The sequence below is a fragment of the Leptidea sinapis genome, chromosome 34 (assembly GCF_905404315.1).
Source record: "Leptidea sinapis chromosome 34, ilLepSina1.1, whole genome shotgun sequence".
NCBI classification, from domain to species: Eukaryota; Metazoa; Arthropoda; class Insecta; order Lepidoptera; family Pieridae; genus Leptidea; species Leptidea sinapis.
The window spans coordinates 11,559,176-11,583,059 of NC_066298.1; the positions used below are offsets into that span (position 1 = coordinate 11,559,176).

General features: G+C 52.8%; 2 non-coding genes and 1 pseudogene across 2 annotated transcripts; all 3 read left to right on the top strand.

Annotated features, from left to right (window-relative positions):
- Window positions 1-339: 339 nt before the first annotated feature.
- LOC126975166 (large subunit ribosomal RNA) lies at window positions 340-9,819 on the top strand (annotated as a pseudogene).
- Window positions 9,820-12,542: 2,723 nt separating this feature from the next.
- On the top strand, window positions 12,543-14,447 carry LOC126975147 (small subunit ribosomal RNA). The gene has a single exon (XR_007731653.1). It is a non-coding gene; the product is annotated as a small subunit ribosomal RNA (ribosomal RNA).
- Window positions 14,448-14,822: 375 nt separating this feature from the next.
- LOC126975160 (5.8S ribosomal RNA) lies at window positions 14,823-14,979 on the top strand. Its single transcript, XR_007731665.1, has one exon. It is a non-coding gene; the product is annotated as a 5.8S ribosomal RNA (ribosomal RNA).
- Window positions 14,980-23,884: the final 8,905 nt, after the last annotated feature.

The following is a 23,884-nucleotide window of genomic DNA, read 5'->3' on the forward strand; positions in this document are numbered from 1 at the left end:
CTCACGCCCGACGTGGGTCACGGAGACGGGCGCGGTACCGGGGCGCGCTCGTTCGCTGTCACACGCGGATATCTCGTGATTAATTTTAATTAATCTATGCAGAGCTCTCTATGTGAACGGCGTGCGTGGCTGCGCCTTCGGTTCGCGTCCCGTGCGCTGCACGTGTTATTTCGGCCCGACGTGAGCGTGCAAACGAGTAGGCGGACTCGACGTCCGAAGGGCGCTTCGATCGCGGTACGTGCGCGGGTCGACGATACGTCGTTGAGACTTATTGGCGGCGCGCGCACGACGGTGTCGCTGCGCTGACGGATATCGTGTCTGCCTCATACTTTTTATCGTTGGCCTCAGATCAGGGAGGATCACCCGCCGAATTTAAGCATATTAGTAAGCGGAGGAAAAGAAACTAACCAGGATTCCCTCAGTAGCGGCGAGCGAACAGGGATAAGCCCAGCGCCGAATCCCGCGGTCGTCACGGTCGCGGGACATGTGGTGTTAGGGAGGTTCCGCTTTCTCGCGGTCGCCGCTCCCGTCCAAGTTCGTCTTGAACGGGGCCGTTTTCCCATAGAGGGTGCCAGGCCCGTAGCGACGGAGCGAGTCCGCGAGAGGGACTCTCCTCAGAGTCGGGTTGCTTGAGAGTGCAGCCCTAAGTGGGTGGTAAACTCCATCTAAGGCTAAATATAACCGCGAGACCGATAGCGAACAAGTACCGTGAGGGAAAGTTGAAAAGAACTTTGAAGAGAGAGTTCAAGAGTACGTGAAACCGTTCAGGGGTAAACCTGCGAAACTCGAATGAACGAACGGAGAGATTCATCGTCACTCCGGGGCGTACGGCGGCGTGCCGCGATGTGCGCGAGACTCGTGCTCGCGTTCACCGGTCGCCGCCGTTGACGCACCCGGACGGCGTGCACTTCTCTCTTAGTACACATTATGCATCGCGACCCGTTCGTCTGTTCGGCCTAAGCGTTGTCCGGGAGCCGGGCGGCTGCGCGTTCACGCGCACAGCCGTCCGACCGTGACGATCGCCGGCCGGCGGCGGACGGTACTTGTCATGAAACGCGCACGCGTCTCCATCCGGGGACGCGTCCGGCCCGACGCGAGCGAGAGTCGTCGTCGACATCCTGCCCTTGTGCGGATGCTGACGCGACGCCGCTGTCGTCGCAGCCGTGTAGTCTCGGACTGTGCGCGTATCAGTCGGCGATGTTACTGTTTCGGGCACTCGCAGGACCCGTCTTGAAACACGGACCAAGGAGTCTAGCATGTGTGCGAGTCATTGAGTTATGAATTCAAACAGACAAAACTGAAAGGCGCAACGAAAGTGAAGGCGCGCGCTTGTCGCGCGCTCAGGGAGGATGGAGCGTCGGTCGTCAAAAATCGATCTCTCGCACTCCCGAGGCGTCTCGTTTCCAATCAGCGAATGCGGGCGCGCTCTGAGCACAGATGCTGGGACCCGAAAGATGGTGAACTATGCCTGGTCAGGCCGAAGTCAGGGGAAACCCTGATGGAGGACCGTAGCGATTCTGACGTGCAAATCGATCGTCGGAACTGGGTATAGGGGCGAAAGACTAATCGAACCATCTAGTAGCTGGTTCCGTCCGAAGTTTCCCTCAGGATAGCTGGCGTCGACTCGTAACAGTCTCATCCGGTAAAGCGAATGATTAGAGGCATTGGGGCCGAAACGACCTCAACCTATTCTCAAACTTTAAATGGGTGAGAACTCCGGCTTACTCGAACGATGAAGCCGGAGATCTGATGACGGTGCCAAGTGGGCCAATTTTGGTAAGCAGAACTGGCGCTGTGGGATGAACCAAACGTAGTGTTAAGGCGCCTAAAAAACGCTCATGGGACACCATGAAAGGCGTTGGTCGCTCATGACAGCAGGACGGTGGCCATGGAAGTCGGAATCCGCTAAGGAGTGTGCAACGACTCACCTGCCGAAGCGACCAGCCCTGAAAATGGATGGCGCTGAAGCGTTTTGCCTATACACTACCGTTACCGGCAATCGGCGCGTGCGTGTCAAAGCGCACGCGTATTATGCCGTAACGAGTAGGACGTGCGCGGCGGAGTGCGCAGAAGGGTCTGGGCGTGAGCCCGCCTGGAGCCTCCGTCGGTGCAGATCTTGGTGGTAGTAGCAAATACTCCAGCGAGGCCCTGGAGGACTGACGTGGAGAAGGGTTTCGCGAGAACAGTAGTTGCTCGCGAGTCAGTCGATCCTAAGCTCAAGGAGAGATCTTATGTCGATGCGGCGTGTTTATATATATTTTGTGTATATGATAAATAACGCCCTTTGAGCGAAAGGGAATCCGGTTCCTATTCCGGAACCCGGCAGCGGAACCGTTTCAATAATCGTTCTCTCGTTTCTCAAGCGAGTGTTCGACGGGGTAACCCAAAGTGGCCTGAAGACGCCGCCGAGTGGTCCGGGAAGAGTTTTCTTTTCTGCCTGAGCGTTCGAGTTCCATGGAATCCTATAGAAGGGAGATATGGTTCGGAACGCGAAGAGCACCGCATTTGCGGCGGTGTCCGGATACTCTCTGCGGACCTTGAAAATTCAGGTGAGGGATGTACGTGGAGATGTCGCGCCGGCTCGTACCCATATCCGCAGCAGGTCTCCAAGGTGAAGAGCCTCTAGTCGATAGAATAATGTAGGTAAGGGAAGTCGGCAAATTGGATCCGTAACTTCGGAATAAGGATTGGCTCTGAGGACCGGGGCGTGTCGGGTTTGGACGGGAAGCGGATGCGGCCGGTGCCGGGCCTGGTCGATGCTCGCGCGTGTCTCCATCGCAAGGTGGTCTCGCGCGTCGTGCTGAATCCGGACCCGCGTTCCGGCCTTTCGCGGATCTTCCTAGCCGTAAGTCCGCGTCGGTTTCGTCTCGTGCGCGATCGGCGCGGTACTGTACGACCGCCGTTCAACGGTCAGCTCAGAACTGGCACGGACAAGGGGAATCCGACTGTCTAATTAAAACAAAGCATTGCGATGGCCCTCGCGGGTGTTGACGCAATGTGATTTCTGCCCAGTGCTCTGAATGTCAACGTGAAGAAATTCAAGCAAGCGCGGGTAAACGGCGGGAGTAACTATGACTCTCTTAAGGTCTCGTAAGGCTGGGTCCCGATCTCCGCCTCCGGTTCGTATGGGCGAAACGTCTGTGGAGTACCGCGACTGGGGGTGCTTGCCGCCTGGGTTAACAGGCGAAATTGAAGAGTCGTAATTGGTTGTCTGTGACCCTCTACGTCTGACCAACGCACTATACCGGGACTGGAGCGAAAGCTGTTGCGCTGTAACCTACCTAGTAGGCGGTGTGCGTTGGGATTCTAGCAGTTAGAAAGGCAGACAGTAAGTACCGCCATCCGACGTCGGGCCGGGTGCGCTGGGGGGCTTGCCAGCCCCCCAGACCCCCCGCCCGGCGATAGCAACTATGACTCTCTTGAGATAGCCAAATGCCTCGTCATCTAATTAGTGACGCGCATGAATGGATTAACGAGATTCCCGCTGTCCCTATCTACTTCGTCGTCGGCTCTCGTAGCGAGCGGACGTGTTTTGTGCTCTCTGCGTTAGTCGCCGCCCAAGTTTCTGTGATTCGTTGTGTTCTCGACCAATCGCGTTGTGTGGGTGGAGCTTGTGCGCGACGTCCGCCACTGTAAGCAGTGTGGGTGGAGCCACAGGTGCGTATTTTTATCAGTGATTTATGACACTAATTAGCTAATTACTTTGTTTACTTTATTTCTTTTGTTGAACTATTTTTTGCAGTAATTAGCTAATGACTTTGTTTATTTGATATTCTTTTGTGTTTTTATTATACTTTATTGACTTCATATTATTTAGATAGCTTATAAGAACTATTTAGTGTTAGGTATTAGGTAGTTATTTAGCCTTTAGTTAGTTAGTGTTAGGGAAGAGACAGGACTCAGTGTAGCTATAGGATTATTTTTGCCTTTTATTTTTTCTTGTATTGCGTGTATTTTATTGTGCGTGCGTATTTGTTTGACGTGCAAGTATGGACGATTCCGAGCGCCTCCTTCGGGAGGCGGTTGAGGAGAAGCGGAAGGAGCTGGAGGAGCTTGAGGCGTTAGCGCTCTTCACGCCAAGGAAATCCTTGGCTAGGACACCTCCAGGAGGATTCAGCAGCGTGGCTGAGGTGAGCCAGGGTGCGGAGAAGCGCCCGCTACAGTCACCTGAGGAGCTGCAGGAGGCAATCCGACGCCGGTTGGAGCCGGTAGCTAGCAGCTCCAGGAGAGAATTACCGAGAGGAGAAAAGGAGAAGGAGGCGGAACCAAAATCAATGAGGGAGCAAGACATCGAGGAGCTTATTGAGCTGGCAAATACGGCCGGGAGCAACATAATGTCGGCGGCAACGGGCCCAACAAATAAGCTTAACAAGTCGGACCTGGGGCTAATTGGAACCCAGGTTCAGCGCCTCACGGCGGTGGTCGCCACTCTCGCGGGCAGATTGTTAAAAGCGTCGGAGCAGTCCAAGGCCTTCCGCGGAGAAGCGGGGGCCCCGGTCGTAATGGAAAAGGAGACGTACGCGACCATGCTGCGAACGGGGAGGACAGCAACACGGCCAAAACCAGTGAGTATGGGTACCTCAATAGCGGTGTACCCATCGGAGGACAGCTCCATTAAAACAGCCGAGGAGACCAAGGCCGTTCTAAAAGAGGCAATTAACCCACATACCATGGGTCTGCAGGTGGCACGTCTGCGTAAAGTGGGGAATGCAGGAGTTGTCCTCCAGACAAGGAATAGAGAGGATATAGAGAAAATCAGAAAGGCCATGCCGGCGAACTTGAAGGTGCAGGAGACGGGCCAGAAGACGCCGCTTGTTGCAATTTTGAACGTGAGCGGCCATGTGAAGGACGGAGAAGACTTGCTGGGCGCGCTCCGCACCCAGAATTTCAACGATGTGGACCCCAAGGAAGGCTTTCCCAAGGTGGCCTTCTACAAGAAGACAAAGGGGGGCTCCTGCACCACCGTAGTGCTGGCATGCAGTGCTAAGTGGAGGGATCGTTTAATGTCCAGGGAGAGAGTCTACATTGACTGGGAACGATATTTAGTGAGGGACTTCCTGGACATCACCTGCTGTGCAAAATGCCAGTGGTATGGGCACTCCATGAAGCACTGCAAAGCAGAGAAGGAGACTTGCAGTAAGTGCGGTGACGTCGGGCATGGCCATAAGGAGTGCAAGTCGAAGAAGGAGAGGTGCGCCACCTGTGTCAAAGCAGGGAAGTTAGGTGACGACCACAGGACCGCAGCGCTTACTTGTCCGGCCAGAATAGCGGCGCAGAAGAGGGCAGCCGAACGAACCAACTATGGCTGCTAACCACAGATATGTGAACGTCGGGCAGATAAATCTCCAGGGAGCGGCAACGGCGACGGCGGAACTTCCGGAAATCGCCCACAGGCTGGGTCTCGATATCGTTCTTGTTCAAGAACAATATGGGAGGTCCCAGCTGCAGGGGCTGCTGCAGTGCACGGACGAAGGGAAGGCAGGTATCTACCTAAACAGCACCAGGATAGCGGGATTGATCCTGCCGGAACTTTCAACATCGCACTGTCTAGTAGCACACTTCCGGGGGGGCGGCGGCGACATCCACGTGGTATCGGCGTACTTCCAGTATAGCGAGAACATCGACATCCACATTCACCACTTGGACCGCGTACTGGAAGTCCTCCGGGGAAAACAAGTTGTCATCGGGGCCGATACCAATACCCACTCGCCGCTCTGGCACAGTCGCCGTGAGCAGTTCGAGGGAAGAGGCGCAGAGACTTCCAGGAGGAGGACAGCGATGGAGAGCTTTATACTCTCGAGGGGGCTCCTCGTGCACAATAAGGCGGGGGAACCGGATACTTTTAAGACGATTAACGGTTCCTCCAACATCGACGTCACATTAACGACCAGAGGGGTCCCATTAACACACTGGAAAGTCAGGGAAGAAGAGAGCACAAGCGACCACCAGCTCATAACGTTCTCCATCGCAAAGGACGACCCATCAGCCGCACGGCACCAGGGAGAGCTAGAGCCAGGGAGAGAGCCAACGAGGTACCGGGATCGAAGTGTGGACTGGGATCGGTTTTGTACAACACTCTCGTGGCGTGTAGGTAGGCTGGACTACCGCAAGCCAGCACAAGAACTGTGCAAGCAGTTCGTCTCGACGCTCGATCGTACAGCTGGGGAGTGTTTAGGTGTAGACAAGGGGAAAAATCGGGTGCGGGGTCATGAATGGTGGTCAAGAAAACTTGATCACCTTCGTAGGGAGCACAACCGGTTGCGTCGGGAATGGCAGCAGTCTCGGCGTGCGGGCGGACTGGCAGAAGAAATCTGCAAAGGACGCTTCCATCGAGCACGTACGATATATAGGAAGTCTATGCGGGAAGCGGAGACCAACCACTTCTCGAAATTAGCCGACAGTGGGAATGACGATCCGTGGGGCATGGCGTACCGGGCCGCCACCGGCAGGGTGCGCCCGCCCGCGAACGTCATCAATGGGTTGAAGCTTGCGCAAGGCTACGCTGTTGACATCCGCAGCGCTATGGGAGGGATACTGGCAGTGATGTGTCCGGACGACGACAGGGCGGCTGATTCCGACTATCATGTACAGGTGCGCCTGGCGGCAGCTTGCGTGCCCAGTGGTCGAACGGTGGGCCCTCCCACCAGGGAACAGATCGGCCAAATTATCCGGAGCCTACCGAACAAGGCGCCGGGTACAGATGGGATCACCGCTCGGATAGTAAAAGCAGCGTGGAAGGTGGCCGCGAGCGAGATGACTGTAATGTACGGTAAGTGTATAGAAGAGGGCGTGTTTCCCGATGTATGGAAGGAAGGCCGGTTGATAGTACTGCCAAAGGGTGATGGGAAGGCGACTGACCCAAAGGCGTATAGACCCATCACCCTCTTGCCAGTACTGGGTAAGGTGCTTGAGCAGTTGATATGCGAATGTACTCCGGGTCTGTACAGTCGCATGTCAACCCGTCAACATGGGTTTATGAAAGGGAGGTCCACGATAACGGCACTGAACGCTATTCAATTAACAGTGAACACCAGCACACACAAGTACGTACACGCGATCACGTTGGATATATCTGGGGCTTTCGACAACGCGTGGTGGCCAATGGTACTGCTTAAGTACAAGCAGGGAGGCTGCCCACCCAACATCTACCGTTGTCTGAGCTCCTACTTCGTCAACCGACGAGTAGGTATGTTCGTTGGAGCCGATGCAGTGTGGAAAACCTCTACTATGGGGTGTCCACAGGGCTCAGTGCTCGGCCCGACTTTATGGAACGTGTTGTTGAACGACCTTTTGGAAACGAGCATGCCAACAGGGGTGGGAATGGTAGCGTATGCGGATGACGTGACGCTCCTTATAGAGGCGAACTCCAGAGCGGATATCGAGGCCAATGCCCGGGTGGCGCTTGAGAAAATCACAGACTGGGGGGTCAGAAACCGGCTGAGTTTTTCTCCCAGGAAAACAAAGTCTATAACTTTAAAGGGAACTCTCAGGCGACCTCCGGTCATCAGAATGAACGGGCAATCTGTCACAGCGGTCGATAATGTAAAAATACTGGGCATCACAATTGATGGTAAGGGATCATTTGCAGAGCACGCCTTGGATATCGGGGAGCGAGCCGCGAAGTGTTTCGGCAAAATGGCTAGGGTATCTTCAACCTCTTGGGGCATACGATACAAGGCACTTAAGCTCTTGTATAGAGGGACATTCGTAGCAACCTTGACTTACGCGGCAAGCACCTGGTATCACAGGGCATTCTTGCATGTGGTGTCGAGTCGGTTGCTCAGGACTCAACGAACGTCGTTGGTGCTGCTCACCAAGGCGTACCGCTCCACGAGCACGGCCGCACTGCCAGTTTTAGCAGGGGTACTTCCGGCAGACTTGGAAGTTTATCGTGCGGGCAAGATCGAGGCGACCAGGGGCGATAGGGTTAAAAAGGAGCTCGCGTCATTAAAGAAGGACATCCACTCCGAAGTGGTGAACATGTGGCAGGAGCGCTGGGAACGCGAGGAGAGAGGTGGCGAACTCAGACGCTTCTTCCCATGTGTCGGGGAAAGACTCCTGGCGTCGTGGGTGCATCCCGACCATTACACGTCGCAGCTGTTGACGGGGCATGGGCAGTTCAACAGCAAGCTTAGGGACCTGGGGCTAAAAGGGGACGGCACATGTCCATGTGGCGCGACGGACGAGAACCGCGACCACGTGCTGTGGGATTGTAGCTTGTACGAGGAAGCAAGAGGCGAAATGCTGGACCATCTAACGAGGACAAGACCAGGACCAGTTTATTACGGAGACTTGGTATCCTCTGAGGAGAATTTCTCCAGGCTGATGAGATATGCCGCAAGTTGGTACCGTGTCAGGAGAGTGATGGAGGGGTAAACCAAGACGGTGACGAAGACAGAGAAAGGAAGATCAAGAGAAGAAGAGGAGATTAGGAAGAAGGAGAGCCCGGCGACGAAGAAGCCGTATCTGTGGTCGGCCGCCCCCAGAAAGGGGGAGAGGGCCATCTAGGGACGCATATTAAAAAAAGAGAACTTGTAGGGAGTCAAGAAAATGTGCCGGACCTCAAATCCGGTACATCTCCCGCTGTTTCGGTCGGTACCTAGGTCTTGATGACCGAAAGGTCGGTAAGACCATGGGAAGGAGGTGGGTTATGTCCCTATCTACTATCTAGCGAAACCACAGCCAAGGGAACGGGCTTGGGAGAATCAGCGGGGAAAGAAGACCCTGTTGAGCTTGACTCTAGTCTGGCATTGTAAGGAGACATGAGAGGTGTAGCATAAGTGGGAGATCGTTCGCGGTCGTCGCTGAAAAACCACTACTTTCATTGTTTCATTACTTACTCGGTTGGGCGGAAGCGGTGCGCGGTCGATAATATCGGCGGGCGTACGGTGTTTCGTTCCAAGCGTGCAGAGTGGCGACGTGGCGGCAACGCTCGTCGCCGTACAACTCCCGCGTGATCCGGTTCGAGGACACTGCCAGGCGGGGAGTTTGACTGGGGCGGTACATCTGTCAAAGAATAACGCAGGTGTCCTAAGGCCAGCTCAGCGAGGACAGAAACCTCGCGTGGAGCAAAAGGGCAAAAGCTGGCTTGATCCAGATGTTCAGTACGCATAGGGACTGCGAAAGCACGGCCTATCGATCCTTTAGTATAAAGAGTTTTTAGCAAGAGGTGCCAGAAAAGTTACCACAGGGATAACTGGCTTGTGGCGGCCAAGCGTTCATAGCGACGTTGCTTTTTGATCCTTCGATGTCGGCTCTTCCTATCATTGCGAAGCAAAATTCGCCAAGCGTTGGATTGTTCACCCATCAAAAAGGAACGTGAGCTGGGTTTAGACCGTCGTGAGACAGGTTAGTTTTACCCTCCTGATGGCGTGTCGTTGCGATAGTAATACTGCTCAGTACGAGAGGAACCGCAGTTTCGGACATTTGGTTCATGCACTCGGCCGAGCGGCCGGTGGTGCGAAGCTACCATCCGCGGGATTATGCCTGAACGCCTCTAAGGCCGAAGCCAGCCTAGCCGAATCCGGCAAGGATATACTCACTGTGGAGCCCCGAGTGTCGGGAGGCTCTAAACAATGTGACTTTACTAGTCGCGTTTTATTCGTAAGACGCGACGTCGAAGCCCATTTGGAACGCGACGAACGGTGCGAGCGGTATTAACACGTGCACCACGGCGTCGAAGTTTCGAATTTACCTCAGTTCGATGTCGGGGCTCGGAATAGTCTGTAGACGACTTACGTTCCTGGCGGGGTGTTGTGCTCGGTAGAGCAGCGTCGTGCTGCGATCTGTTGAGACTCAGCCCTACGCCAGGTGATTCGTCCGAGGACGCATCGTCGCCGAGAAGCAGAGTTGTGTGTGTGTGTGTGTGTGTGTGCAAACAAACAACAGGCCAACATATAATATTATAATAACATAATAATATAAATAATATTATCATGATATTTCGTCGTGACGGACGCGTCACGCGATTTCTCATGATTATAAAATTTTACAATATATTATTATTTATTATAGTTGAAAGACGTGGTTGATGTTGTACACGGCGACTACTCTAATGATAACGAGTACGATCATTTTCAGGTTATTATGTCGAGTCGAGTGTTGTGATAAGTGTACATCGCCGTCGGCGGCGGCGGCTCCGGTGGTGTTGGGCGCGCTGCGCAAATTCCAAAAGCGAGTACGATCGGCCCCAATAGCGGGTACGGTCGATTCCTCAATAGCGAGTACCGCCTAGCGCGAGGAGCGCGGCGCTCCCTGCCGGTCTCCCCGGACGGATATCTCACTTACTTGTTTTCTCCAATAACGAGTACCGCCGAGCGCGAGGAGCGCGGCGCTCCCTGCCGGTCTCCATCTTTTCTCTTGTTCCTTGTACACCAGAACATTATAGTTTTTGACCAATATTCGTGTCCCCTAATAATTGCATGTTCTGTCCGTTTTTTTTTTTAAATTAAATAAAATAAATTATTAATTATTAATTTATCATAAAAATACCTACGAGAAAAAGTGTAGGTGATAAAATTATCTATAAAAAATGTACCGATACTTTTTTTCCTACGAGCCACCGTTTCTGAGATAATAACTATTCAAAAACTTATAAAAACGCGCTAAGTACACTACTACCTCATAGGTGGCGTGGAAACTAACTTTTTGAATCTAACACTAAGTATTGATACATTTTTAATGGATAATTTTACGATCTACAATTTTTGTCCGAGATACTTTTATGATAAAACTTACCTACCGTTTTGCTGAAAATCGCGAAAAACGAATGTGATTAAGTAAGTAAGTAAGTACGTAAGTAAGTAAGTAAGCAACTAAGTAAGTAAGTAAATAGGTAAGTAAGTAAGTAAGTAAGAAAGAATTACGTTTAAAGATATTTATTTCTCATTAAAAACATAATATTGTCACTTACATGAGAACATAAAAATATGATGTAATAATTTATCCGCCGTTCTTTAGATGTTCAGTACATACATGTTACACATTATAGTACTTATTCTTCTTCACAAAATTTAAGATTACACACTTTTACAGGGCACTGTCACATAACAAACAATTTCAGACATGTGTTTTATAAAAACTTTGAAACAATATAGTCTGATAGGTCACGTTTAAATGTTTTTAGTGACCTAATCTTTTTGAGAGATGAAGGTAGACTATTAAAAAGTTGTGCGCCCTCGTAAATAAACATACGCTTGCCGTAATTTGTTCTTGTCTTAGGTAGTATCAAGTAGCTGGCTCGTCTCGTGCTGCGTTTAGACGCATGTTTAGTTTGGGTGAGTAAGATTGATGTATGATAAGAATTTTGATTTGATTTGAAATATATTTTTTTTTGGAGGTTTTTTATTTGGTTTCGGAGGGAAAATGAAATGTACGTGTCGCGCGTTTATTACTGAACATTATCGTACTCGTTATTAATAAAGTTAAAAAAAAAAAAAAAAAAAAAAGCGATTTTTTCTTCGAAGCCGCAATGCATATTCAATATTATGTTATTAATAAATAGTAAAATCAAATCAAAATCACTTTATTCACATATCAGAGAGTTTACACGTTCATATCGTTCGCGTGCACCACACATACGGCAGTCGGCGTCGAGAGTCGAGTCCGTAGCGAACGGTTCGCGACGCCGAATTCAACGCCGCTCAAGTTTTTTCTTGTAAAAAGAGTGAAAAACGCACGCGACAAAAATACAAAAACGCACAACACGGTGGTGTTGTTTTATTATTCTCGTCGTCGTCATCGTCATTCATATTTTATTTAATATATATTTATATTTGAGTAAGTTTGTGAATGCGCGCGATGATAACGACGATGATATAATAACAATACGGTTGTTGGTACTCTCGGGGCAGAGCTGGTGTGTCTGTGTCTGTGTTTGTGTCGCGCGTTGTTTTATATGTTCTTTTTTTACAATATAAAAAATGAGACAGACTCACCGCGCTGTGTCGATCGAGCGTTTTCGAGTTTCCCTATGCGGATGATATTTGATTTGGTGATTTGAAAGGTTTTTTGTGATTTCGTTTCTCATAATTCCTCTCTTCACTCTCTCTATAGTATCATACGCTGCGGCGATCCTCGTCACGTTGAAAGCGATCGTGTAAATTTTTTGCGCGCACCAAGACGCCGACTGGGCTTCGACGGTTTCCCTCTGTTAAGATTTTTAACGTGAGGGCCCGCAAGCCGGAACGCGTCGCGCATTTCACGCGTGCGAGACGTTCACGCTCCTCTCAAGCACCGGGCGTCGATCCGATTTGTGATCACGACGTGTACCGATATTAATACGTTGATACCGCTTCTATTGCGTGTCATCATTTTTATTATTACCCGAAGGGACTCTCGTTACTGAACTTTCATAACATACAATCGGCCCATCGCCGATTTATGATTCGTTCAACGCGCACCGTATGCCTTTGAGATATATAGTGTACAGTGCGCGAACGGATATCTCACGATATGTTCAAGATGTCATAGTCGCGACGCCCTAAGGGGAGATCGCGACGCATGACGCGCTGAGCGCGACAACAATCGTTGTTTGCAGCAGCTCCCTGGTTGATCCTGCCAGTAGTTATATGCTTGTCTCAAAGATTAAGCCATGCATGTCTCAGTGCAAGCCGTATTAAGGCGATACCGCGAATGGCTCAATATATCAGTTTTGGTTCCTTAGATCTTACTCAGTTACTTGGATAACTGTGGTAATTCTAGAGCTAATACATGCAATCAGAGCTCTGACCAGTGATGGGATGAGTGCTTTTATTAGATCAAAACCAATCGACGGAGGGCCTCGCGTCCGAAGTCGTTAATTTTGATGAATCTGGATAACTTTTGCCGATCGCATGGTCCAGTACCGGCGACGCATCTTTCAAATGTCTGCCTTATCAACTTTCGATGGTAGTTTCTGCGACTACCATGGTTGTCACGGGTAACGGGGAATCAGGGTTCGATTCCGGAGAGGGAGCCTGAGAAACGGCTACCACATCCAAGGAAGGCAGCAGGCGCGCAAATTACCCACTCCCGGCACGGGGAGGTAGTGACGAAAAATAACGATACGGGACTCTTACGAGGCCTCGTAATCGGAATGAGTACACTTTAAATATTTTAACGAGGAACAATTGGAGGGCAAGTCTGGTGCCAGCAGCCGCGGTAATTCCAGCTCCAATAGCGTATACTAAAATTGTTGCGGTTAAAAAGCTCGTAGTTGCATTTGTGCGCCGCGCTGTCGGTGCATCGCATCCGCGGTGATACTGACACGTCTGCGGAGCATATCGTCGGTGAGCCGGCGGTAAAACGCCGGTTCAATATCAAAATCCTATCGCGGTGCTCTTCAGTGAGTGTCGAGATGGGCCGACAATTTTACTTTGAACAAATTAGAGTGCTCAAAGCGGGCTCAAAATGCCGCTTGAATATTTCGTGCATGGAATAATAGAATATGATCTCGGTTCTATTTTGTTGGTTTTCAGAACTCCGAGGTAATGATTAATAGGGATAACTGGGGGCATTCGTATTGCGACGTTAGAGGTGAAATTCTTGGATCGTCGCAAGACGAACATCAGCGAAAGCATTTGCCAAAGGTGTTTTCATCAATCAAGAACGAAAGTTAGAGGTTCGAAGGCGATTAGATACCGCCCTAGTTCTAACCGTAAATATGTCATCTAGCGATCCGCCGACGTTACTACAATGGCTCGGCGGGCAGCTTCCGGGAAACCAAAGATTTTGGACTCCGGGGGGAGTATGGTTGCAAAGCTGAAACTTAAAGGAATTGACGGAAGGGCACCACCAGGAGTGGAGCCTGCGGCTTAATTTGACTCAACACGGGAAATCTCACCAGGCCCGGACACCGGAAGGATTGACAGATTAACAGCTCTTTCTTGATTCGGTGGGTGGTGGTGCATGGCCGTTCTTAGTTGGTGGAGCGATTTGTCTGGTTAATTCCGGTAACGAACGAGACTCTAGCCTGCTAAATAGGCGTCGTCATTTAGGTGTGCGCGGCTTCAGGGTCGCGCAACTCACTGGCGGCGTATTAAAATTCTTCTTAGAGGGACCGGCGGCTTCGAGCCGCACGAGATTGAGCAATAACAGGTCTGTGATGCCCTTAGATGTCCTGGGCCGCACGCGCGCTACACTGAAGGAATCAACATGTTCTCCCTGGCCTAGAGGCCCGGGCAACCCGTTGAAACTCCTTCGTGCTGGGGATTGGGGTTTGCAATTATCCCCCATAAACGAGGAATTCCTAGTAAGCGCGAGTCATAAGCTCGCGTTGATTACGTCCCTGCCCTTTGTACACACCGCCCGTCGCTACTACCGATTGAATGATTTAGTGAGGTCTTCGGACCGACACGCGGTGGCTTCGCGGCCGTCGGCGTTGCTGGGAAGTTGACCAAACTTGATCATTTAGAGGAAGTAAAAGTCGTAACAAGGTTTCCGTAGGGGAACCTGCGGAAGGATCATTAACGTGTAACGGTCGCGTGCGCGAGCGTTGTCGCCGACACGCTTCGCTCACAGCCGACTGTTGACGATGATAACTTCAATCACGTGTCAATCACTGATTATTTTCGCGCTCGCGATGTGCTCTCTGTGCTCCGTTGTCGCGTTTGCCGCGCGCGCGCTGACATCTCCCGCCGCATGTGGGGGGTGTCCGGCACGACGTCTCCGGCACGACGCTTCGGCGGGCGCGGTTCGCATGTACGCGACGCGCGTGCGTCTCGCGACGCGCTCATGTCGAGTGCGAAGCGAGTCGAGATCACGACGTACGCGCAATGCGTGCGTCACATAATATTTTGTTACACACAGAGATCGTTCACGTATTTTCTAAATATAAAAACTATTACCCTGAACGGTGGATCACTTGGCTCGCGGGTCGATGAAGAACGCAGTTAACTGCGCGTCATAGTGTGAACTGCAGGACACATTTGAACATCGACATTTCGAACGCACATTGCGGTCCGTGGAGAAATATCCAGGACCACTCCTGTCTGAGGGCCGGCTGCATAAAAGAATACGACGACGCCGTCGCTGTATGCTGACAACACTGTTTGCGCGCCTAAAAAACGTGTAAAACGAGTGACGGTCTTCGGGCCGGGCTCGGGTAAACCCCGCCGGTTTTCCGGGGCCCGCTCGATCCGTTCGAAAATGTAAAATAAGCCGCAACGCGTGGTGCTGTTCGCGTGCAACGCCGTCTCCGCCTCACGCCCGACGTGGGTCACGGAGACGGGCGCGGTACCGGGGCGCGCTCGTTCGCTGTCACACGCGGATATCTCGTGATTAATTTTAATTAATCTATGCAGAGCTCTCTATGTGAACGGCGTGCGTGGCTGCGCCTTCGGTTCGCGTCCCGTGCGCTGCACGTGTTATTTCGGCCCGACGTGAGCGTGCAAACGAGTAGGCGGACTCGACGTCCGAAGGGCGCTTCGATCGCGGTACGTGCGCGGGTCGACGATACGTCGTTGAGACTTATTGGCGGCGCGCGCACGACGGTGTCGCTGCGCTGACGGATATCGTGTCTGCCTCATACTTTTTATCGTTGGCCTCAGATCAGGGAGGATCACCCGCCGAATTTAAGCATATTAGTAAGCGGAGGAAAAGAAACTAACCAGGATTCCCTCAGTAGCGGCGAGCGAACAGGGATAAGCCCAGCGCCGAATCCCGCGGTCGTCACGGTCGCGGGACATGTGGTGTTAGGGAGGTTCCGCTTTCTCGCGGTCGCCGCTCCCGTCCAAGTTCGTCTTGAACGGGGCCGTTTTCCCATAGAGGGTGCCAGGCCCGTAGCGACGGAGCGAGTCCGCGAGAGGGACTCTCCTCAGAGTCGGGTTGCTTGAGAGTGCAGCCCTAAGTGGGTGGTAAACTCCATCTAAGGCTAAATATAACCGCGAGACCGATAGCGAACAAGTACCGTGAGGGAAAGTTGAAAAGAACTTTGAAGAGAGAGTTCAAGAGTACGTGAAACCGTTCAGGGGTAAACCTGCGAAACTCGAATGAACGAACGGAGAGATTCATTGTCACTCCGGGGCGTACGGCGGCGTGCCGCGATGTGCGCGAGACTCGTGCTCGCGTTCACCGGTCGCCGCCGTTGACGCACCCGGACGGCGTGCACTTCTCTCTTAGTACACATTATGCATCGCGACCCGTTCGTCTGTTCGGCCTAAGCGTTGTCCGGGAGCCGGGCGGCTGCGCGTTCACGCGCACAGCCGTCCGACCGTGACGATCGCCGGCCGGCGGCGGACGGTACTTGTCATGAAACGCGCACGCGTCTCCATCCGGGGACGCGTCCGGCCCGACGCGAGCGAGAGTCGTCGTCGACATCCTGCCCTTGTGCGGATGCTGACGCGACGCCGCTGTCGTCGCAGCCGTGTAGTCTCGGACTGTGCGCGTATCAGTCGGCGATGTTACTGTTTCGGGCACTCGCAGGACCCGTCTTGAAACACGGACCAAGGAGTCTAGCATGTGTGCGAGTCATTGAGTTATGAATTCAAACAGACAAAACTGAAAGGCGCAACGAAAGTGAAGGCGCGCGCTTGTCGCGCGCTCAGGGAGGATGGAGCGTCGGTCGTCAAAAATCGATCTCTCGCACTCCCGAGGCGTCTCGTTTCCAATCAGCGAATGCGGGCGCGCTCTGAGCACAGATGCTGGGACCCGAAAGATGGTGAACTATGCCTGGTCAGGTCGAAGTCAGGGGAAACCCTGATGGAGGACCGTAGCGATTCTGACGTGCAAATCGATCGTCGGAACTGGGTATAGGGGCGAAAGACTAATCGAACCATCTAGTAGCTGGTTCCGTCCGAAGTTTCCCTCAGGATAGCTGGCGTCGACTCGTAACAGTCTCATCCGGTAAAGCGAATGATTAGAGGCATTGGGGCCGAAACGACCTCAACCTATTCTCAAACTTTAAATGGGTGAGAACTCCGGCTTACTCGAACGATGAAGCCGGAGATCTGATGACGGTGCCAAGTGGGCCAATTTTGGTAAGCAGAACTGGCGCTGTGGGATGAACCAAACGTAGTGTTAAGGCGCCTAAAAAACGCTCATGGGACACCATGAAAGGCGTTGGTCGCTCATGACAGCAGGACGGTGGCCATGGAAGTCGGAATCCGCTAAGGAGTGTGCAACGACTCACCTGCCGAAGCGACCAGCCCTGAAAATGGATGGCGCTGAAGCGTTTTGCCTATACACTACCGTTACCGGCAATCGGCGCGTGCGTGTCAAAGCGCACGCGTATTATGCCGTAACGAGTAGGACGTGCGCGGCGGAGTGCGCAGAAGGGTCTGGGCGTGAGCCCGCCTGGAGCCTCCGTCGGTGCAGATCTTGGTGGTAGTAGCAAATACTCCAGCGAGGCCCTGGAGGACTGACGTGGAGAAGGGTTTCGCGTGAACAGTAGTTGCTCGCGAGTCAGTCGATCCTAAGCTCAAGGAGAGATCTTATGTCGATGCGGCGTGTTTATATATATTTTGTGTATATGATAAATAACGCCCTTTGAGCGAAAGGGAATCCGGTTCCTATTCCGGAACCCGGCAGCGGAACCGTTTCAATAATCGTTCTCTCGTTTCTCAAGCGAGTGTTCGACGGGGTAACCCAAAGTGGCCTGAAGACGCCGCCGAGTGGTCCGGGAAGAGTTTTCTTTTCTGCCTGAGCGTTCGAGTTCCATGGAATCCTATAGAAGGGAGATATGGTTCGGAACGCGAAGAGCACCGCATTTGCGGCGGTGTCCGGATACTCTCTGCGGACCTTGAAAATTCAGGTGAGGGATGTACGTGGAGATGTCGCGCCGGCTCGTACCCATATCCGCAGCAGGTCTCCAAGGTGAAGAGCCTCTAGTCGATAGAATAATGTAGGTAAGGGAAGTCGGCAAATTGGATCCGTAACTTCGGAATAAGGATTGGCTCTGAGGACCGGGGCGTGTCGGGTTTGGACGGGAAGCGGATGCGGCCGTTGCCGGGCCTGGTCGATGCTCGCGCGTGTCTCCATCGCAAGGTGGTCTCGCGCGTCGTGCTGAATCCGGACCCGCGTTCCGGCCTTTCGCGGATCTTCCTAGCCGTAAGTCCGCGTCGGTTTCGTCTCGTGCGCGATCGGCGCGGTACTGTACGACCGCCGTTCAACGGTCAGCTCAGAACTGGCACGGACAAGGGGAATCCGACTGTCTAATTAAAACAAAGCATTGCGATGGCCCTCGCGGGTGTTGACGCAATGTGATTTCTGCCCAGTGCTCTGAATGTCAACGTGAAGAAATTCAAGCAAGCGCGGGTAAACGCACTATACCGGGACTGGAGCGAAAGCTGTTGTGCTGTAACCTACCTAGTAGGCGGTGTGCGTTGGGATTCTAGCAGTTAGAAAGGCAGACAGTAAGTACCGCCATCCGACGTCGGGCCGGGTGCGCTGGGGGGCTTGCCAGCCCCCCAGACCCCCCGCCCGGCGATAGCAACTATGACTCTCTTGAGATAGCCAAATGCCTCGTCATCTAATTAGTGACGCGCATGAATGGATTAACGAGATTCCCGCTGTCCCTATCTACTTTACTACTGTATATCTGGGGCTTTCGACAACGCGTGGTGGCCAATGGTACTGCTTAAGTACAAGCAGGGAGGCTGCCCACCCAACATCTACCGTTGTCTGAGTTCCTACTTCGTCAACCGGCGAGTAGGTATGTTCGTTGGAGCCGATGCAGTGTGGAAAACCTCTACTATGGGGTGTCCACAGGGCTCAGTGCTCGGCCCGACTTTATGGAACGTGTTGTTGAACGACCTTTTGGAAACGAGCATGCCAACAGGGGTGGGAATGGTAGCGTATGCGGATGACGTGACGCTCCTCATAGAGGCGAACTCCAGAGCGGATATCGAGGCCAATGCCCGGGCGGCGCTTGAGAAAATCACAGACTGGGGGGTCAGAAACCGGCTGAGTTTTTCTCCCAGGAAAACAAAGTCTATAACTTTAAAGGGAACTCTCAGGCGACCTCCGGTCATCAGAATGAACGGGCAATCTGTCACAGCGGTCGATAATGTAAAAATACTGGGCATCACAATTGATGGTAAGGGATCATTTGCAGAGCACGCCTTGGATATCGGGGAGCGAGCCGCGAAGTGTTTCGGCAAAATGGCTAGGGTATCTTCAACCTCTTGGGGCATACGATACAAGGCACTTAAGCTCTTGTATAGAGGGACATTCGTAGCAACCTTGACTTACGCGGCAAGCACCTGGTATCACAGGGCATTTTTGCATGTGGTGTCGAGTCGGTTGCTCAGGACTCAACGAACGTCGTTGGTGCTGCTCACCAAGGCGTACCGCTCCACGAGCACGGCCGCACTGCCAGTTTTAGCAGGGGTACTTCCGGCAGACCTGGAAGTTTATCGTGCGGGCAAGATCGAGGCGACCAGGGGCGATAGGGTTAAAAAGGAGCTCGCGTCATTAAAGAAGGACATCCACTCCGAAGTGGTGAACATGTGGCAGGAGCGCTGGGAACGCGAGGAGAGAGGTGGCGAACTCAGACGCTTCTTCCCATGTGTCGGGGAAAGACTCCTGGCGTCGTGGGTGCATCCCGACCATTACACGTCGCAGCTGTTGACGGGGCATGGGCAGTTCAACAGCAAGCTTAGGGACCTGGGGCTAAAAGGGGACGGCACATGTCCATGTGGCGCGACGGACGAGAACCGCGACCACGTGCTGTGGGATTGCAGCTTGTACGAGGAAGCAAGAGGCGAAATGCTGGACCATCTAACGAGGACAAGACCAGGACCAGTTTATTACGGAGACTTGGTATCCTCTGAGGAGAATTTCTCCAGGCTGATGAGATATGCCGCAAGTTGGTACCGTGTCAGGAGAGTGATGGAGGGGTAAACCAAGACGGTGACGAAGACAGAGAAAGGAAGACCAAGAGAAGAAGAGGAGATTAGGAAGAAGGAGAGCCCGGCGACGAAGAAGCCGTATCTGTGGTCGGCCGCCCCCAGAAAGGGGGAGAGGGCCATCTAGGGACGCATATTAAAAAAGAGAACTTGTAGGGAGTCAAGAAAATGTGCCGGACCTCAAATCCGGTACATCTCCCGCTGTTTCGGTCGGTACCTAGGTCTTGATGACCGAAAGGTCGGTAAGACCATGGGAAGGAGGTGGGTTATGTCCCTATCTACTTACTACTATCTACTTCGTCGCCGGCTCTCGTAGCGAGCGGACGTGTTTTGTGCTCTCTGCGTTAGTCGCCGCCCAAGTTTCTGTGATTCGTTGTGTTCTTGACCAATCGCGTTGTGTGGGTGGAGCTTGTGCGCGACGTCCGCCACTGTAAGCAGTGTGGGTGGAGCCACAGGTGCGTATTTTTATCAGTGATTTATGACACTAATTAGCTAATTACTTTGTTTACGCTATTTCTTTTGTTGAACCATTTTTTGCAGTAATTAGCTAATGACTTTGTTTATTTGATATTCTTTTGTGTTTTTATTATACTTTATTGACTTCATATTATTTAGATAGCTTATAAGAATTATTTAGTGTTAGGTATTAGGTAGTTATTTAGCCTTTAGTTAGTTAGTGTTAGGGAAGAGACAGGACTCAGTGTAGCTATAGGATTATTTTTGCCTTTTATTTTTTTCTTTCGTGTATTTTATTGTGCGTGCGTATTTGTCTGACGTGCAAGTATGGACGATTCCGAGCGCCTCCTTCGGGAGGCGGTTGAGGAGAAGCGGAAGGAGCTGGAGGAGCTTGAGGCGTTAGCGCTCTTCACGCCAAGGAAATCCTTGGCTAGGACACCTCCAGGAGGATTCAGCAGCGTGGCTGAGGTGAGCCAGGGTGCGGAGAAGCGCCCGCTACAGTCACCCGAGGAGCTGCAGGAGGCAATCCGACGCCGGTTGGAGCCGGTAGCTAGCAGCTCCAGGAGAGAATTACCGAGAGGAGAAAAGGAGAAGGAGGCGGAACCAAAATCAATGAGGGAGCAAGACATCGAGGAGCTTATTGAGCTGGCAAATACGGCCGGGAGCAACATAATGTCGGCGGCAACGGGCCCAACAAATAAGCTTAACAAGTCGGACCTGGGGCTAATTGGAACCCAGGTTCAGCGCCTCACGGCGGTGGTCGCCACTCTCGCGGGCAGATTGTTAAAAGCGTCGGAGCAATCCAAGGCCTTCCGCGGAGAAGCGGGGGCCCCGGTCGTAATGGAAAAGGAGACGTACGCGACCATGCTGCGAACAGGGAGGACAGCAACACAGCCAAAACCAGTGAGTATGGGTACCTCAATAGCGGTGTACCCATCGGAGGACAGCTCCATTAAAACAGCCGAGGAGACCAAGGCCGTTCTAAAAGAGGCAATTAACCCACATACCATGGGGCTGCAGGTGGCACGTCTGCGCAAAGTGGGGAATGCAGGAGTTGTCCTCCAGACAAGGAATAGAGAGGATATAGAGAAAATCAGAAAGGCCATGCCGGCGAACTTGAAGGTGCAGGAGACGGGCCAGAAGACGCCGCTTGTTGCAATTTTGAACGTGAGCGGCCATGTGAAGGACGGAGAAGACTTGCTGGGCGCGCTCCGCACCCAGAATTTCAACGATGTGGACCCCAAGGAAGGCTTTCCCAAGGTGGCCTTCTATAAGAAGACAAAGGGGGGCTCCTGCACCACTGTAGTGCTGGCATGCAGTGCTAAGTGGAGGGATCGTTTAATGTCCAGGGAGAGAGTCTACATCGACTGGGAACGATATTTAGTGAGGGACTTCCTGGACATCACCTGCTGTGCAAAATGCCAGTGGTATGGGCACTCCATGAAGCACTGCAAAGCAGAGAGGGAGACTTGCAGTAAGTGCGGTGACGTCGGGCATGGCCATAAGGAGTGCAAGTCGAAGAAGGAGAGGTGCGCCACCTGTGTCAAAGCAGGGAAGTTAGGCGACGACCACAGGACCGCAGCGCTTACTTGTCCGGCCAGAATAGCGGCGCAGAAGAGGGCAGCCGAACGAACCAACTATGGCTGCTAACCACAGATATGTGAACGTCGGGCAGATAAATCTCCAGGGAGCGGCAACGGCGACGGCGGAACTTCCGGAAATCGCCCACAGGCTGGGTCTCGATATCGTTCTTGTTCAAGAACAATATGGGAGGTCCCAGCTGCAGGGGCTGCTGCAGTGCACGGACGAAGGGAAGGCAGGTATCTACCTAAACAGCACCAGGATAGCGGGATTGATCCTGCCGGAACTTTCAACATCGCACTGTCTAGTAGCACACTTCCGGGGGGGCGGCGGCGACATCTACGTGGTATCGGCGTACTTCCAGTATAGCGAGAACATCGACATCCACATTCACCACTTGGACCGCGTACTGGAAGTCCTCCGGGGAAAACAAGTTGTCATCGGGGCCGATACCAATACTCACTCGCCGCTCTGGCACAGTCGCCGTGAGCAGTTCGAGGGAAGAGGCGCAGAGACATCCAGGAGGAGGACAGCGATGGAGAGCTTTATACTCTCGAGGGGGCTCCTCGTGCACAATAAGGCGGGGGAACCGGATACTTTTAAGACGATTAACGGTTCCTCCAACATCGACGTCACATTAACAACCAGAGGGGTCCCATTAACAGACTGGAAAGTCAGGGAAGAAGAGAGCACAAGCGACCACCAGCTCATAACGTTCTCCATCGCAAAGGACGACCCATCAGCCGCACGGCACCAGGGAGAGCTAGAGCCAGGGAGAGAGCCAACGAGGTACCGGGATCGAAGTGTGGACTGGGATCGGTTTTGTACAACACTCTCGTGGCGTGTAGGTAGGCTGGACTACCGAAAGCCAGCACAAGAACTGTGCAAGCAGTTCGTCTCGATGCTCGATCGTACAGCTGGGGAGTGTTTAGGTGTAGACAAGGGGAAAAATCGGGTGCGGGGTCATGAATGGTGGTCAAGAAAACTTGATCACCTTCGTAGGGAGCACAACCGGTTGCGTCGGGAATGGCAGCAGTCTCGGCGTGCGGGCGGACTGGCAGAAGAAATCTGCAAAGGACGCTTCCATCGAGCACGTACGATATATAGGAAGTCTATGCGGGAAGCGGAGACCAACCACTTCTCGAAATTAGCCGACAGTGGGAATGACGATCCGTGGGGCATGGCGTACCGGGCCGCTACCGGCAGGGTGCGCCCGCCCGCGAACGTCATTAATGGGTTGAAGCTTGCGCAAGGCTACGCTGTTGACATCCGCAGCGCTATGGGAGGGATACTGGCAGTGATGTGTCCGGACGACGACAGGGCGGCTGATTCCGACTATCATGTACAGGTGCGCCTGGCGGCAGCTTGCGTGCCCAGTGGTCGAACGGTGGGCCCTCCCACCAGGGAACAGATCGGCCAAATTATCCGGAGCCTACCGAACAAGGCGCCGGGTACAGATGGGATCACCGCTCGGATAGTAAAAGCAGCGTGGAAGGTGGCCGCGAGCGAGATGACTGTAATGTACGGTAAGTGTATAGAAGAGGGCGTGTTTCCCGATGTATGGAAGGAAGGCCGGTTGATAGTACTGCCAAAGGGTGATGGGAAGGCGACTGACCCAAAGGCGTATAGACCCATCACCCTCTTGCCAGTACTGGGTAAGGTGCTTGAGCAGTTGATATGCGAATGTACTCCGGGTCTGTACAGTCGCATGTCAACCCGTCAACATGGGTTTATGAAAGGGAGGTCCACGATAACGGCACTGAACGCTATTCAATTAACAGTGAACACCAGCACACACAAGTACGTACACGCGATCACGTTGGATATATCTGGGGCTTTCGACAACGCATGGTGGCCAATGGTACTGCTTAAGTACAAGCAGGGAGGCTGCCCACCCAACATCTACCGTTGTCTGAGTTCCTACTTCGTCAACCGACGAGTAGGTATGTTCGTTGGAGCCGATGCAGTGTGGAAAACCTCTACTATGGGGTGTCCACAGGGCTCAGTGCTCGGCCCGACTTTAT